Here is a 7,576-nt window from a genome sequence, read left to right on the forward strand (position 1 = left end):
ACCCTATTTCTGTCCATTTCGAAACCCTTAACATGGGGACCTCGGGTTCCCGAATGGACAGAACCATGCCCGGCTATGTGAAGCCGTCGCCGGGTAACCTTGTCCATTCGGGAACCCCGGAGCCCCATATTAAGGGTTTCCATTTGGACGAGCGCTCTAGGGAAACTGACATTCGGGAACCTTTTTGCCATTTGGGCTGTGGAATACCAGGGGCACAGAAAGATTTCGCTCCTCAGCCTAAGTCCCCAAGACCAGAGAGGGGGAGAAGCGCAGGCACTGCCAGCGCTTCTCCCCCTCTCTGGTGTTTGGCTGCTGGAATACCAGGGGCACAGAAAAATTTCGCTCCTGAGCCTAAGTCCCCAAGACCAGAGAGGGGGAACAGCGCAGGCACTGCCAGCGCTTCTCCCCCTCTCTGGTGTTTGGGTGTTCCACATCCAGAGCCGGGGTCTCGGGGGCCATGCCCAGCTAGGTGAGGCCATCGCCGGGTAAGCCTTGTCCATTCGGGAACCCTGGAGCCCCATGTTAAGGGTTTCCAAATGGACTGGTACTTTAGGGAATCGGACCTGTTTCCCTAACCTAAACTGACATTCGGGAACCTTTTTGCCATTTGGGTCGTGGAATACCAGGGGCACAGAAAAATTTCGCTCCACAGCCTAAGTCCCCAAGACCAGAGAGGGGGAGAAGCGCAGGCACTGCCAGCGCTTCTCCCCCTCTCTGGTGTTTGGCTGCTGGAATACCAGGGGCACAGAAAAATTTTGCTCCTGAGCCTAAGTCCCCAAGACCAGAGAGGGGGAACAGCGCAGGCACTGCCAGCGCTTCTCCCCCTCTCTGGTGTTTGGGAAACTGACATTTGGGACACTTTCTGCCATTTGGGGGCGTCCATTCGGGAACCCTGAGATCCCCATATTAAGGGTTTCCAATTGGACAGGTACTTTAGGGAATCGGACCTGTTTCCCTAACCTAAACTGACATTCGGGAACCTTTTTGCCGTTTGGGTCGTGGAATACCAGGGGCACTGAAAAATTTCGCTCCACAGCCTAAGTCCCCAAGACCAGAGAGGGGGAGAAGCGCAGGCACTGCCAGCGCTTCTCCCCCTCTCTGGTGTTTGGCTGCTGGAATACCAGGGGCACAGAAAAATTTCGCTCCTGAGCCTAAGTCCCCAAGACCAGAGAGGGGGAACAGCGCAGGCACTGCCAGCGCTTCTCCCCCTCTCTGGTGTTTGGGTGTTCCACATCCAGAGCCGGGGTCTCGGGGGCCATGCCCAGCTAGGTGAGGCCATCGCCGGGTAAGCCTTGTCCATTCGGGAACCCTGGAGCCCCATGTTAAGGGTTTCCAATTGGACTGGTAATTTAGGGAATCGGACCTGTTTCCCTAACCTAAACTGACATTCGGGAACCTTTTTGCCATTTGGGTCGTGGAATACCAGGGGCACAGAAAAATTTCGCTCCACAGCCTAAGTCCCCAAGACCAGAGAGGGGGAGAAGCGCAGGCACTGCCAGCGCTTCTCCCCCTCTCTGGTGTTTGGCTGCTGGAATACCAGGGGCACAGAAAAATTTCGCTCCTGAGCCTAAGTCCCCAAGACCAGAGAGGGGGAACAGCGCAGGCACTGCCAGCGCTTCTCCCCCTCTCTGGTGTTTGGGAAACTGACATTTGGGACACTTTCTGCCATTTGGGGGCGTCCATTCGGGAACCCTGAGATCCCCATATTAAGGGTTTCCAATTGGACAGGTACTTTAGGGAATCGGACCTGTTTCCCTAACCTAAACTGACATTCGGGAACCTTTTTGCCGTTTGGCTCGTGGAATACCAGGGGCACTGAAAAATTTCGCTCCACAGCCTAAGTCCCCAAGACCAGAGAGGGGGAGAAGCGCAGGCACTGCCAGCGCTTCTCCCCCTCTCTGGTGTTTGGCTGCTGGAATACCAGGGGCACAGAAAAATTTCGCTCCTGAGCCTAAGTCCCCAAGACCAGAGAGGGGGAACAGCGCAGGCACTGCCAGCGCTTCTCCCCCTCTCTGGTGTTTGGGTGTTCCACATCCAGAGCCGGGGTCTCGGGGGCCATGCCCAGCTAGGTGAGGCCATCGCCGGGTAAGCCTTGTCCATTCGGGAACCCTGGAGCCCCATGTTAAGGGTTTCCAATTGGACTGGTACTTTAGGGAATCGGACCTGTTTCCCTAACCTAAACTGACATTCGGGAACCTTTTTGCCATTTGGGTCGTGGAATACCAGGGGCACAGAAAAATTTCGCTCCACAGCCTAAGTCCCCAAGACCAGAGAGGGGGAGAAGCGCAGGCACTGCCAGCGCTTCTCCCCCTCTCTGGTGTTTGGCTGCTGGAATACCAGGGGCACAGAAAAATTTCGCTCCTGAGCCTAAGTCCCCAAGACCAGAGAGGGGGAACAGCGCAGGCACTGCCAGCGCTTCTCCCCCTCTCTGGTGTTTGGGAAACTGACATTTGGGACACTTTCTGCCATTTGGGGGCGTCCATTCGGGAACCCTGAGATCCCCATATTAAGGGTTTCCAATTGGACAGGTACTTTAGGGAATCGGACCTGTTTCCCTAACCTAAACTGACATTCGGGAACCTTTTTGCCGTTTGGCTCGTGGAATACCAGGGGCACTGAAAAATTTCGCTCCACAGCCTAAGTCCCCAAGACCAGAGAGGGGGAGAAGCGCAGGCACTGCCAGCGCTTCTCCCCCTCTCTGGTGTTTGGCTGCTGGAATACCAGGGGCACAGAAAAATTTCGCTCCTGAGCCTAAGTCCCCAAGACCAGAGAGGGGGAACAGCGCAGGCACTGCCAGCGCTTCTCCCCCTCTCTGGTGTTTGGGTGTTCCACATCCAGAGCCGGGGTCTCGGGGGCCATGCCCAGCTAGGTGAGGCCATCGCCGGGTAAGCCTTGTCCATTCTGGAACCCTGGAGCCCCATGTTAAGGGTTTCCAATTGGACTGGTACTTTAGGGAATCGGACCTGTTTCCCTAACCTAAACTGACATTCGGGAACCTTTTTGCCATTTGGGTCGTGGAATACCAGGGGCACAGAAAAATTTCGCTCCACAGCCTAAGTCCCCAAGACCAGAGAGGGGGAGAAGCGCAGGCACTGCCAGCGCTTCTCCCCCTCTCTGGTGTTTGGCTGCTGGAATACCAGGGGCACAGAAAAATTTTGCTCCTGAGCCTAAGTCCCCAAGACCAGAGAGGGGGAACAGCGCAGGCACTGCCAGCGCTTCTCCCCCTCTCTGGTGTTTGGGAAACTGACATTTGGGACACTTTCTGCCATTTGGGGGCGTCCATTCGGGAACCCTGAGATCCCCATATTAAGGGTTTCCAATTGGACAGGTACTTTAGGGAATCGGACCTGTTTCCCTAACCTAAACTGACATTCGGGAACCTTTTTGCCGTTTGGGTCGTGGAATACCAGGGGCACTGAAAAATTTCGCTCCACAGCCTAAGTCCCCAAGACCAGAGAGGGGGAGAAGCGCAGGCACTGCCAGCGCTTCTCCCCCTCTCTGGTGTTTGGGTGTTCCACATCCAGAGCCGGGGTCTCGGGGGCCATGCCCAGCTAGGTGAGGCCATCGCCGGGTAAGCCTTGTCCATTCGGGAACCCTGGAGCCCCATGTTAAGGGTTTCCAATTGGACTGGTACTTTAGGGAATCGGACCTGTTTCCCTAACCTAAACTGACATTCGGGAACCTTTTTGCCATTTGGGTCGTGGAATACCAGGGGCACAGAAAAATTTCGCTCCACAGCCTAAGTCCCCAAGACCAGAGAGGGGGAGAAGCGCAGGCACTGCCAGCGCTTCTCCCCCTCTCTGGTGTTTGGCTGCTGGAATACCAGGGGCACAGAAAAATTTCGCTCCTGAGCCTAAGTCCCCAAGACCAGAGAGGGGGAACAGCGCAGGCACTGCCAGCGCTTCTCCCCCTCTCTGGTGTTTGGGTGTTCCACATCCAGAGCCGGGGTCTCGGGGGCCATGCCCAGCTAGGTGAGGCCATCGCCGGGTAAGCCTTGTCCATTCGGGAACCCTGGAGCCCCATGTTAAGGGTTTCCAAATGGACTGGTACTTTAGGGAATCGGACCTGTTTCCCTAACCTAAACTGACATTCGGGAACCTTTTTGCCATTTGGGTCGTGGAATACCAGGGGCACAGAAAAATTTCGCTCCACAGCCTAAGTCCCCAAGACCAGAGAGGGGGAGAAGCGCAGGCACTGCCAGCGCTTCTCCCCCTCTCTGGTGTTTGGGTGTTCCACATCCAGAGCCGGGGTCTCGGGGGCCATGCCCAGCTAGGTGAGGCCATCGCCGGGTAAGCCTTGTCCATTCGGTAACCCTGGAGCCCCATGTTAAGGGTTTCCAATTGGACTGGTACTTTAGGGAATCGGACCTGTTTCCCTAACCTAAACTGACATTCGGGAACCTTTTTGCCATTTGGGTCGTGGAATACCAGGGGCACAGAAAAATTTCGCTCCACAGCCTAAGTCCCCAAGACCAGAGAGGGGGAGAAGCGCAGGCACTGCCAGCGCTTCTCCCCCTCTCTGGTGTTTGGCTGCTGGAATACCAGGGGCACAGAAAAATTTTGCTCCTGAGCCTAAGTCCCCAAGACCAGAGAGGGGGAACAGCGCAGGCACTGCCAGCGCTTCTCCCCCTCTCTGGTGTTTGGGAAACTGACATTTGGGACACTTTCTGCCATTTGGGGGCGTCCATTCGGGAACCCTGAGATCCCCATATTAAGGGTTTCCAATTGGACAGGTACTTTAGGGAATCGGACCTGTTTCCCTAACCTAAACTGACATTCGGGAACCTTTTTGCCGTTTGGGTCGTGGAATACCAGGGGCACTGAAAAATTTCGCTCCACAGCCTAAGTCCCCAAGACCAGAGAGGGGGAGAAGCGCAGGCACTGCCAGCGCTTCTCCCCCTCTCTGGTGTTTGGCTGCTGGAATACCAGGGGCACAGAAAAATTTCGCTCCTGAGCCTAAGTCCCCAAGACCAGAGAGGGGGAACAGCGCAGGCACTGCCAGCGCTTCTCCCCCTCTCTGGTGTTTGGTTGTTCCACATCCAGAGCCGGGGTCTCGGGGGCCATGCCCAGCTAGGTGAGGCCATCGCCGGGTAAGCCTTGTCCATTCGGGAACCCTGGAGCCCCATGTTAAGGGTTTCCAATTGGACTGGTACTTTAGGGAATCGGACCTGTTTCCCTAACCTAAACTGACATTCGGGAACCTTTTTGCCATTTGGGTCGTGGAATACCAGGGGCACAGAAAAATTTCGCTCCACAGCCTAAGTCCCCAAGACCAGAGAGGGGGAGAAGCGCAGGCACTGCCAGCGCTTCTCCCCCTCTCTGGTGTTTGGGTGTTCCACATCCAGAGCCGGGGTCTCGGGGGCCATGCCCAGCTAGGTGAGGCCATCGCCGGGTAAGCCTTGTCCATTCGGGAACCCTGGAGCCCCATGTTAAGGGTTTCCAATTGGACTGGTACTTTAGGGAATCGGACCTGTTTCCCTAACCTAAACTGACATTCGGGAACCTTTTTGCCATTTGGGTCGTGGAATACCAGGGGCACAGAAAAATTTCGCTCCACAGCCTAAGTCCCCAAGACCAGAGAGGGGGAGAAGCGCAGGCACTGCCAGCGCTTCTCCCCCTCTCTGGTGTTTGGCTGCTGGAATACCAGGGGCACAGAAAAATTTTGCTCCTGAGCCTAAGTCCCCAAGACCAGAGAGGGGGAACAGCGCAGGCACTGCCAGCGCTTCTCCCCCTCTCTGGTGTTTGGGAAACTGACATTTGGGACACTTTCTGCCATTTGGGGGCGTCCATTCGGGAACCCTGAGATCCCCATATTAAGGGTTTCCAATTGGACAGGTACTTTAGGGAATCGGACCTGTTTCCCTAACCTAAACTGACATTCGGGAACCTTTTTGCCGTTTGGGTCGTGGAATACCAGGGGCACTGAAAAATTTCGCTCCACAGCCTAAGTCCCCAAGACCAGAGAGGGGGAGAAGCGCAGGCACTGCCAGCGCTTCTCCCCCTCTCTGGTGTTTGGCTGCTGGAATACCAGGGGCACAGAAAAATTTCGCTCCTGAGCCTAAGTCCCCAAGACCAGAGAGGGGGAACAGCGCAGGCACTGCCAGCGCTTCTCCCCCTCTCTGGTGTTTGGGTGTTCCACATCCAGAGCCGGGGTCTCGGGGGCCATGCCCAGCTAGGTGAGGCCATCGCCGGGTAAGCCTTGTCCATTCGGGAACCCTGGAGCCCCATGTTAAGGGTTTCCAATTGGACTGGTACTTTAGGGAATCGGACCTGTTTCCCTAACCTAAACTGACATTCGGGAACCTTTTTGCCATTTGGGTCGTGGAATACCAGGGGCACAGAAAAATTTCGCTCCACAGCCTAAGTCCCCAAGACCAGAGAGGGGGAGAAGCGCAGGCACTGCCAGCGCTTCTCCCCCTCTCTGGTGTTTGGCTGCTGGAATACCAGGGGCACAGAAAAATTTCGCTCCTGAGCCTAAGTCCCCAAGACCAGAGAGGGGGAACAGCGCAGGCACTGCCAGCGCTTCTCCCCCTCTCTGGTGTTTGGGAAACTGACATTTGGGACACTTTCTGCCATTTGGGGGCGTCCATTCGGGAACCCTGAGATCCCCATTTTAAAGGTTTCCAATTGGACAGGTACTTTAGGGAATCGGACCTGTTTCCCTAACCTAAACTGACATTCGGGAACCTTTTTGCCGTTTGGGTCGTGGAATACCAGGGGCACTGAAAAATTTCGCTCCACAGCCTAAGTCCCCAAGACCAGAGAGGGGGAGAAGCGCAGGCACTGCCAGCGCTTCTCCCCCTCTCTGGTGTTTGGCTGCTGGAATACCAGGGGCACAGAAAAATTTCGCTCCTGAGCCTAAGTCCCCAAGACCAGAGAGGGGGAACAGCGCAGGCACTGCCAGCGCTTCTCCCCCTCTCTGGTGTTTGGGTGTTCCACATCCAGAGCCGGGGTCTCGGGGGCCATGCCCAGCTAGGTGAGGCCATCGCCGGGTAAGCCTTGTCCATTCGGGAACCCTGGAGCCCCATGTTAAGGGTTTCCAATTGGACTGGTACTTTAGGGAATCGGACCTGTTTCCCTAACCTAAACTGACATTCGGGAACCTTTTTGCCATTTGGGTCGTGGAATACCAGGGGCACAGAAAAATTTCGCTCCACAGCCTAAGTCCCCAAGACCAGAGAGGGGGAGAAGCGCAGGCACTGCCAGCGCTTCTCCCCCTCTCTGGTGTTTGGCTGCTGGAATACCAGGGGCACAGAAAAATTTCGCTCCTGAGCCTAAGTCCCCAAGACCAGAGAGGGGGAACAGCGCAGGCACTGCCAGCGCTTCTCCCCCTCTCTGGTGTTTGGGAAACTGACATTTGGGACACTTTCTGCCATTTGGGGGCGTCCATTCGGGAACCCTGAGATCCCCATATTAAGGGTTTCCAATTGGACTGGTACTTTAGGGAATCGGACCTGTTTCCCTAACCTAAACTGACATTCGGGAACCTTTTTGCCATTTGGGCCGTGGAATACCAGGGGCACAGAAAGATTTCGCTCCTCAGCCTAAGTCCCCAAGACCAGAGAGGGGGAGAAGCG

Source organism: Centroberyx affinis, unplaced genomic scaffold, assembly GCF_046629955.1.
Source record: "Centroberyx affinis isolate AG114_WGS23_722 - 3 ecotype Tasmania unplaced genomic scaffold, CSIRO-AGI_Caff_v1 ptg000709l_1, whole genome shotgun sequence".
NCBI lineage: Eukaryota > Metazoa > Chordata > Actinopteri > Beryciformes > Berycidae > Centroberyx > Centroberyx affinis.